Raw genomic sequence first — 11092 nt, 5'->3', positions numbered from 1 at the left:
TCTTTTTGCTTAGAATTGCCTTGGCTATTTGGGCTCTTTTTTTTCTGTTTTATTTATTTATTTTTATTTATTTATTTTTTTATTCAATGGGTTTTTGGGGAACAGATGGTGTTTGGTTACATGAATAAGTTGTTTAGTGGTGGTTTCTGCGATTTTGGTGCACCCATCATCTGAGCAGTGTACACAGTACCCAATGTGTAATCCCTCACCCTCCTCCCCTTTCCCTGAGTCCCCAAAGTCCACTATATCATTCATAAGTTGGGCTCCTTTTTGGTTCCATATGAATTTTAAAGTAGTTTTTTCCAGTTCTGTGATGAATGTCATTGGTAGTTTAATAGGAATAGCATTGAATCTGTAGATTTGCTTTGGCAATATGCAGGAGGCCTTTCTTATTCACTCATCTTCAGGCTGACTTAATCACTTCTCCTGAAGATTTATTTCTCTGCCTACCAGGGGCTCCTACCAGGGAATTTTCAGACCGTGTTGTAATTATTTGCTTACCGTTCTGCTCCCGTTTACTCTCCCTACCTGCCAACCCAGGTGTTCCTTGGATACAAAGACTCAGGGTTTTATACTGTTGTATCCCAAGTCTAAATTCTTAATGAATATTGACTGAATAAGTAGGAAGATTGGGCCTGATTATTGGAATAATTTTGAAGGAGTTTGATCTCCATCCTTTACAACAAAGACTTTGTCCTACAGAAAAAAAATTAAGTTCCTTGAGCAAATGAATTAAATAGATATTCTTTTCTAGGAATATGAATGCTTTTACGTCTAGGTTTGCATAAGAAGTTACCAGAAACGAGACCAGTTCTGAAGCTGTTGTAAGAACAAAGGCCTGGAATGACAGGAACCAGAATTATAGTAAACAAGTAGAAAACAAAACCAGTTGTCTCAGCAGGTTGTTTTTCATATCAAAATAGCTCATGCAGGAAAAAAAAAAGTTTAAAGTGAAGTTTTGGGCCAAGTGCGGTGGCTCACGCCTGTAATCCCAGCACCTTGAGAGGTAGAGACGGGCGGATCACGAGGTCAGGAGTTTGAGACCAGCCTGGCCAACATGGTGAAACCCCATCTCTACTAATGATACAAAAAATTAGCTGGACGTGGTGGCATGCGCCTGTAATCCCAGCTACTTGGGAGGCTGAGGAAGGAGAATCGCTTGAACCTGGAAGGTGGAGGTTGCAGTGAGCCAAGATAGCACCATTGCACCCCAGCCTGGGTGACAGGGCAAGATTCCATCTCAAAAAAAAATAAAAATGAAGTTTTGGTTAAATTCTACTTCTTTCTTTCCTATCACGTGAAAAATTATTGCCCCAAGTCCAAAAATAAATGTTCCTCCCATGATTATTCACGTATCTTTAATACCCTTGGGGAAAAACTATAGCAGCAGTATGAATATGTCAGTAATGAACTGCCATAAGGTTTTTCTGCCTTGAAGGGAATGAGGAGTAAAGGGAACTCACATTTCTGAAAGAGCTGGGCTTGGGCTTTTCTTCTCCTTCAACACTAACATTAGAAAGTCACTTACCCTTTCCTAGTGTCTATTTCTTTATTCATCAAAGAAAGGATAATAATATTTTCCATAGCTGAGTTATGGGGCTACTGAGAACTGGGACCTTGTCTTATATCTGAATACTTAGCACATTGTAGTAGTAGGCAATCAGTAAATATCCGTCCGAAGAATGGATAAAGGAGACAATGGATATTATATTGCTGGGAAAAGTGTACAGATCTTATAAATTAATACCATTATAAAAAATAAAGCTATCTCATATTTGTGCCATTTCATGTTAGAAATCACTCACAAAAAGGCAGTTTTTTTCTCACACTACACTGCTTGTTTAAATGTAGCTCGTTGTGGGGCAGGGATAGGGGATACTGATGTGGAAGAAATAGCGCGACACTTTATTTCTTCAGCCTCGGGTATCTTGGGGGATGCCTATAGAGATTGGCCATTTCCGTAGAAGATTCTGGATTCCACCCTGTTTGCCAGAGGCTTCTGTGTCAACAGCCAGAATGGACGTATGTCTAATTTTAATCTCAAGTGGAGCAGACATTTATTTTGGGAAGACAGGATCCTTTTGAGAATGGCTGCAATTACCTGTGGGTTGGATCAGAGTTGAATTTCTTGATCATTTTGCTTCACTAGTGGGGAAGATATTATTGAATTTTTACCTGGCTCTGATATGATTTCTTCCTTTAACGTTCTAAAGGACGATTAGAAGAATTTATTTTTAATTCTCCAAGATGCCTTACCTGTTGCACACTTCCTGGAGTCTGTATCTGATTTAGCCTTCATATATGGCTGAGGGAAATGTTTAAGCAGCAACCTTTGATGGTGTTTTAGGGGACCACATTTCCCTCACCCCTCAGGGCACAGCAGCTGTGATGAGAGAAGGAAACACTGGATTGAGAGTTAGATAGACTAGGAGTTCCTTCCAAGATCTTCCACTTATTAGCACATAACCTCAGGCATGAGAACTACTAAAAGCTCCCATTTATTCTTACATAAAATACATATCTATGTGGATATATATATATACACATCTACATATATTTATATAAAATAATATTGCTTTTCTTGACTCCATAACTATGCCTGGAGCTTATGTCGTCTATCTTACACCTAAACCTTTCAAGACATATGTAAGTTATTATTCTTGGAATCTGTAAGGTCTGATTCCACAGTGATTCTTTATACCTTTTTATACTGCTTTACAGATGGAATTGGGCATGAACAAAAAGAAAAGGATAAAGGAAATTTTCAAAGAATTTTTTCCAGATAAGGCTGCCTCTGTTTGGAAGCCAGTGGTAACAGTAAAGACCCCAAAATGACAGAACTACTTGGCTAGGAGCTGGTGCCATCTTACTCCCAGAGGAATGAGTACAGATTGGTGTATTCTCGAGACCCTATGATCAAGTGCTGTTGCAGAGGTACCTACAGGTCCGTGGGGCAACTTCATTCTGAGAAGCGTTCTATTCGAGTTGAGGAATGTCTGCTGGAATCTTCTCTATGCCTCAGTGTAGGGTATATGGTGCTGGGATAGTATAAGAAATGGTCCTTGACCTCTAGGAGTTCACAGTTTACTGTAGGTGTAAGATATAGACCAAAGAGACAATCATAAAGCAATGATAAACAGTGGATAACAAAATGTAAGTGAAATGCAATTCAAGTAGGGTGACAGAGCAATGGAGTGTCTGAAATGCCAGCTCAGGTTCCACTAGCTCTGTAAGCTTCAGAAAATCACTTTATTTCTCTAGGATTCATTATGCCATCTTTTAAATGAGGGGTGTATGTACAGGTAAGAGGCAGATAGACTTAGATCTCTTGCAGTAAAAATTCCAAGTGTGCCTTTGACAAATTAGAATAAGACATCCTTTCCTCCAGGCAGGGCACATTGTTGGCTTGTTGAGCAGAGAATTATGTTATCATGCCTCACTTGTCCTCTTCTTGCCCCCCTTTGCACAGTGCCTAATCTGCACAGTGCCTCTATTGCAGTCTTTGGTCTATCCTGGCTCTGATACTTGTTTGCCCTGTGGTCTTTAGCAAGTTACTCCCTAAGCTGCTTCTTTCTTACCTGAAAAATGGGAGAATTATGTCCACTTAACAGCATTATTTTGAGTATAACGTTTAAAGCAAATATATAATGTTAGTCACAAACTAAGCATTTAGTGTCAGTTATGAGTGAAATCATTGAGACAATGTGGAAAATGCCATGATGTATTAAATAAGTATCATATTTTTGAAAGCCGAGGAGAGGAACGCTATGAGCCAGATGTGACTTCGTGTAGGAGATGTGCCTGCAGGTGGTCCTTGCAGGATGGTGGAGTTCTGATCAGCATCTACCTGGAATCACATAATTTAGGCAGGGGAATCTTCATCGAGATCAGGGTAAGTGTAGTGTGTGACAGAGTGAGTGAGCAAATCTGCTTTCTTGGAATAGAAACTTGATATCAGGAACGTCAAAAAGAAGGCATGAGTATTCAGATGCTTCAGAGGATATTTAGATATGAAAAAGAACTATGGGAGGGATAATGATTGCTAAAGAAATTATTTCTAGAACTCCTATTAAATGCATTTGGAATTTCTAGATCAAGTTTCCACGCCACTTAATTTTGGTCTCTAGTTTCTCTTTCCCTATCTTCTGTGTGAATACAATCTAACATCTACCTTACTGGTTTGCCCTTCAGCTGTGTCTGGATTTTTTAATTATGTATATTTTTTATTTATATTTTTAAATTCTTTTTTTTTGTCATAGGTACTTCCTCTTTTTTCCCCATTAGTTTTTGGGAAACAGGTGGTATTTAGTTACGTGAATAAGTTCTTTAGTGGTGATTTCTGAGATTTTGGTGTATCCATCACCCGAGCAGTATACACTGTATCCAATTTGTTCTCTTTTATCCCTCACCTCCTTCTCCCAAGTCCACAAAGTCCATTGTATCATTCTTTGCATCCTTAGAGCTTAGTTCCCCACTTATGAATGGGAATGTACGATGTTTGGTTTTCCATTCCTGAGTTACTTCACTTTGAATAATGCTCTTCAATTCCGTCCAGGTTGCTGCAAATGCCATCATTTCATTCCTTTTTATGGCTGAGTAGTATTCCATGATATATATGGTATATATATGTATATATACCATATATACACACCATATATATACACCATATACATGGTGTATATATATATACCATATATATGGTGTGTGTGTATATATATACCATATATATGGTGTGTATATATATATGTGGTGTGTATATATATATATGGTGTGTGTATATATATATGGTGTGTATATATATGGTGTATATATATGATATATATATGGTGTGTATATATATGGTGTATATATATGGTATATATATGGCATATATATATATGGTGTATATATATGGTATATATATGCCATATATATGGTATATATATGGCATATATATATATGGTATATATATGCCATATATATGGTATATATATGGCATATATATATATGGTATATATATGGCATATATACCACATTTTCTTTATTCACTCATTGACTGATGGACACTCAGGTACCTACTTTTATTTTAATCTCCTGTTTTTGTTGGGGGCTGTTTTTCAAGAATATTATTTCATCCATTATCTCTCTGAGGATATTTAAATATTTTAAGAGCCTTTCAAATTATTCTGTTATCTCTGTTTCCTTTTATGGTGTTAGCTTTCTTCATATTATTGGTAGCTGTTGGTTAAACGCTTAGCTTCAAGAAAATTTTTCCACATAACTTTCCCACTCAAATTTTCATTATCTGTGAAAGTCTCCCTGTCAAATGGCAAAGCAATGCTGTTCTGTCTTCATTTCACCACTATGTTTTCTCCTGTCTGTTTCTCTTTTGAGGAAGTTTCCTCATTTTTTTTGTTTGTACTACAAAGTATGGCTTTGTAGTAATTGATTTCTTTCTTACATATGCAATGGTTTTGTGCAAGAAGTGAAGACTTTGGGAAGTACGTAGTCCGCTTTTTAGAAATCAGAAATCCAAAACTACCTCTTTCTAACATGTCCTATATGTCTAAAATGTTATAATTCTTTATGTTCCCTTAAGCATATAACTACATGTTAAGGCACATTTTCTAGGTTTTACATCTTCTTTTTGCTTTTATTTCTTAAAAAGGTCAAATTGGGGTGGGGCACGGTAGCTCACGCCTGTAATCCCAGCACTTTGGGAGGCTGAGGCGGGTGGATCACGAGGTCAGGAGATGGAGACCATCCTGGCTAACATGGTGAAACCCCGTCTCTACTAAAAATACAAAAAAATAGCCAGGCGTGGTGGCGGGCGCCTGTAGTCCCAGCTACTCGGGAGGCTGAGGCAGGAGAATGACGTGAACCCAGGAGGCGGAGCTTGCAGCGAGCCGAGATGGCGCCACTGCATTTTAGCCTGGGCGACAGAGCAAGACTCTGTCTCAATAACAAACAAACAAACAAAAAAAACAAAGTCAAATTGGTGTTTGCAAAACAGAATGGAGTCTGTACTAAAATATTACTGGACGCTGAATTTTTTTTTGAGGTCTGTGTTTAGCCTTATTTGTTACTCATTTCCAAACAAAACCAATGCCACGTTTAATTTTTCCACATGATTTAGAATTGCTGTATTCAGTATGATAGCCACTAGCCACCCAGGGCTACCCAAATTTAACTTAATTAAACTAAAATTGAAAATTCAGTTTCTTAATAACACTCGCCACATTTCAAGGGTTCGGTAGCCAGTGGGATAGCAGTTATCACAAAAGACAGCACAGATAGAGAACATTTTATCATCACAGAAATTTCTGTTGGATGGCATAGTTATTTGGATCATTGAGATTCCAGACATATAAGCAGAATCTCTCCTAATATATATATTTGTGTGTGTGTGTGTGTGTGAGAGAGAGAGAGAGAGGGAGAGATTTCATGTATAATGCAGAATTTCTTCAGTAAACAATATGGAATATGACTAGCAAATTCCAAGAACATAGTTTTTTCATATATTGACTATATTTGTTTAGATCTTTTAGCTAAAACCATATGAATGGGCTGTGAGTTCTTCACTGGTGCAAGTCCATTTGGAGTGGTCTCACCTTTACTGCTGTCTGTGCCCTGTACCTCCCTCTCCAAGATCAAGAACCCAGCAGGGTTTGTATCCTCTGAGGCATCCTCTCTGCTTGACTTGCAGATGGCCATTCTCATGCTGCCTCTTCACATGGTCTTTGCTCAGCATAATGGGTTCATCCTTGCAGTTTCTTATGCCTGTCCATATTTTCTTTTCTTATAAGGACACCAGTCAGCTTGAATTAAGGCTAACATCCTTACTTTAACTTAATCAGCTATTTAAAGGCCTTATCACCAAATACAGTCACATTTAAAGGTACTGGAGGGTTAGGGATTCAACATATGAATTTTAAGGGAACACAATTTAGCTCATAATAGATAATGTCCTTAGAACTGAAGAAAATATAACCAACTCATGATGTACTTAGAAGGCTATGAGTTCCTCTGATGAATTTAATTTTTTGTATAATTGCAGGTCAAGTAGAAAATCCCAGTGGTTCCACCATATTAGTTCCATGTAATTAGTCTGTTGGTTATCGGTATTTCTTTTTCCTCACTAATGAGGGTGCTTGGGACCTGGGAGTGAATATTTCTTCTAAAATCATGAAGAAGGTTGTAGAGTCATCTTGGGATTGTCATTCAACTTCTTTGCATCTCTGTATCCTCCATTGTAAAATGGAAATAATCACAACTGTCTTATAATGCTGTTTTCAGTTATTGTCTATAAAGTATCTGTCACAAACCCTATTTCATAGCTCATGCTTTATAAATGTCTTTTGGAAAAAGAAGAGACTAAGTCTGTACCGACTTCCAAACAACCTATATTTTAAAAAGTTTCTTCATCTAGGTTTTTTTCCCCTTTACTGGCAAATTTAAATGCTCAGTCAATGCAGTAAGGTCCATGTAATTAAACACTGCAGTCAAAAGAACTCTAGCTTATTAAGATTTAATGAAGAACTCAGAAGTATTCAGATGCAATAGATATAAGATTTTTTCCTCCACCAGAAGATTGCTGGCCACCCTTGCACAGAATACCTTGGGCTAGGGGAGTCATCTAGTTTGAAACAACCTCTATTCCTGTGAGTTTTCTCCAGGGAGAGCCACAGTGCTCTTACAATCCATCTGGAACTCCCTGGAGGAGCTTGCTCCATTATGTGTCTCTCAATTAATTATACCATGCCAAGAAATAACTAAGACACCAATACTTTTGAATTGGAAGGAAATCTAATCCTATCTCCCATCCAATATAGGTGACCTTTCCTCATGCATTCCTTTCCCCCAGCCTCATGGGCGCTTAGGCATATCAAGCTCACCATCTGACAACACAGCCCAAGAATTCCTACCACTCATTGAGATAAAAATCTCACTATCACTTCCAGTTCTGGAAGCAATTGCAATTGCAATTCCCCTAAGCCCAGCCTTAAAAATGGCCTTTAAGCCACATTTATGGACTAGAAAGAGAACAAACTCATTGATTTAATGAGATCATCCACGTTTCACTAACAACAGTTTTAAAATGCTGTTCTGAGGACCATTCCTGCAGTTCAAGTTTGCCTGTTGTGAATTGAGTCATTACAGGTATGTGGGTGAGTGGATGATGCCAACCTTATGGAGAGCTGGTTGAATGATTAATGGCCTTGGCTTCTGATTTTAGAGGTTCCCATTAATTACAAGGGATTGAGTCTTTTTCATGAAGACTGTTAGAGCTTCTCCTGCCATTTCCTCACTTCCTTTTAAAGTGAGTAAGATGGATATTTTTGATCTTGGAGTGTGGAAACCATTTCTTATAAATCCGTTTGGAACTTTCTGGACCAAATTACCCTGAAAACACATTTCTTAATCCTACACTATTTGAACCACTCTGGAACAAGAAGAAAATTGGTAAAAATGACAATGAATGCACTCCTGCAGCTTGGTCTGTGAAGTTATTATCTTTATCATGGGGAATTTCAAGAACAGCATTTATAGAGGTCTTAATTAAAGAAGAATACCACTATCATTGGAATCATTAAAATGTCAAAGAAGCTGTATTTGCCACCAGTACTGTCTCTTGACCATGGATGGATAAAGAGTTACATGAGGTAAGAGCACGGTGAAGGGAAATTAGCCCCACAATGGGGACAAAATATTTGGGGTCAAATCCTGGTTCTGAAATTGACTGGCTTTGTTGCACATAACTCTTACCTGCCTCAGTTTTCATATCAGAAGTAACAAAAGAGGAATCAAGATAAGGTTATTTGAAGAGTATGGAAAAATCTGTATAAATATTAGTCAGATTCTTACCTAAACTTCACTGACTTCTTTCTTCTGTCCTTTACGACTCCAAGATTTTAGTCATACTGTGCAAAATTGAAGTGGTTTGCTCAGATAAATTTTCAAAGTCAGCAACAAGCTGACCAATGGGACTGAACAATAGCATGGTGAGATGGAAAAAAATGGGAGTCATACATTCCTGGGTTTAAATTCTCACTTTACTTACCCATGTTTCCTTAAGTAAGTTACTCCACTTCCTTCATTTAATCTTTAAAATAATATTTACTTCATAGGATTATTGTGAGATTAAAAAAGATAATATATATCTAAAATAGTTGCATAATGCCTGGCACCTATTAGGTACTCATTAAATATTATAAATACATAAATGCCTCTTCCTCCCCCTCTTTTTCTTCCTTCCATAAGAATCACCTAATCTCTGATCAGTCAATGTGGAACTTGTGATAGGGAATGGAGGAGACAGAGGATAGAGTGAGCAATAGATTCAGCTGGAGCCAGAGAGTCTGCAGGACAGGAAAACAATCTACCAAGATCTTGCCCATCTGTTAAGGAATAGGAATTCTGTAAGAAATTTATTCTCACCTCTCATCACAGACCTCTGATGGGTCTTCCCTGCAATATGGTGGAGAAGCAGAAGAAAGGACAAGGAAGGATTCTTGATCTTAAAAGTTTCTACAACCGCCCTCCTACAAAATCTCATTTCCTAGGCCAGGACACTTGGCTGGAAATAAACTGTGAAGCTCTCTGAGCCACTTGGAAAAATGCCAAGAAGTTGCATTTTTTGACTTGTAATTCACATAGAAAATGAGAGCATTTCAGATTTTGTTTGCATGTAACTGTATTGAGAGTTCTCTTCTGAAAATGAAGCTGCTTGGAACCTCTTCACAGTAATATTTCTCTACCATGAGTAAGTCATAAATACTCAGGGCAATTCCTGCCAATCTAACAAACCAAGCTGAAGTGGACCCTGGTAACTGTTGACCTCAGGGCTCATTGGAGGGGCCTGGGTGAAGTCTTCATTAGGCAGGCACCTGGAAGGCTTAGGAGGGCCCCGAGGCAGCTCCAGGGCATGTAAAGAGCTGTGTTGCAGCCTCCGAGACATGGATACCAGTCCAGGCTCAAACATGACTTGTTTGGGACCTCAGGCGGGTCTGTTGAGCTTTCAAGGACTCAATGCCTCCTCTTTAAAATGTGGATAATGATCATTATACCACTTTACCTCACAATGATGGGGTGAAGATTAATGCAGATTATAGGTGATTATAGGTGTGAAAGTGTTGTATAAAAACAAAACACGATTATTATCTTTAGTAATAGTCTTCTTAAGTCTTGCCATAGCTGCCCTGGGACTCTAATCTATGGGACCACTTTATAATGAGCTCTTTTGGGAATTCCTCTAACAAAATTTCCTTGGATGTCATTCAAATTGGACAAGTATCATAGTCTTAGAGAGTGTTAAGAGCTAGAAGCAATCATAATACATCTAATTTAACCCTCTCATTTTACAGAGGAGGAAGAGTCCTAAAGAAAGAGAAGAACTTGCCCTAGGTCACCCACGTACAAAATAGAAAAGTTGGTGTAGGAGCACACAGCCATACATAGTGAATACACTGAATTCTACTTTTACACAACGTGTACATAAACCAAACCCACTTCTTCCTTTCATGGCAGCTATAGCTATGGATTGATCCCTCCCCCTTTCAGACTTTGAGTCTCTAAATAGTCCTCCCTAGTTTTCAATTTGCCAGTGCAATCTCATTTTACTTACTGCCACAGTGAGCTTCTTAAAGCACATGTCTGATCACAACACACACGCATGCACACACATTTTAAAGCTTCTCCATTATCTTCAATATAAATTTAATATTTTTTAAGTAAAGGGAATAAGCCATTCTAGGATCAGCCACCCTTCCATCTTACTTTTGGGCTCCCTTTCACATGGACTTGACCCTCCAAGCCTCCTGACCTTGCCATTTGCCTTCCATGATTTCTCTTCTTCCCTTTATGAGTGATCTTCCCTCTCCCTTGAGTCTTCTTTTCCCATTCCATTATGCAGCAAATCCCCCCAGTCATCCATTATGCAACTTTCTCTCCCCACCCCAAGCCTCTAGTCATAGGTACTTTATTCTCACCCCACACACCTGCTTATTTTAACATCTGCACACCATGCAAGTTGGGAAGGGAAGATCAGGGTTGGCATAACTGAACGTTAAAGTCTGTGTCAATCCCCAACTTCTATCAATTTGCGCAGTCATTG

Source organism: Symphalangus syndactylus, chromosome 1 (genome assembly GCF_028878055.3).
Source record: "Symphalangus syndactylus isolate Jambi chromosome 1, NHGRI_mSymSyn1-v2.1_pri, whole genome shotgun sequence".
NCBI lineage: Eukaryota > Metazoa > Chordata > Mammalia > Primates > Hylobatidae > Symphalangus > Symphalangus syndactylus.
This window is presented reverse-complemented; position numbering follows the sequence as displayed.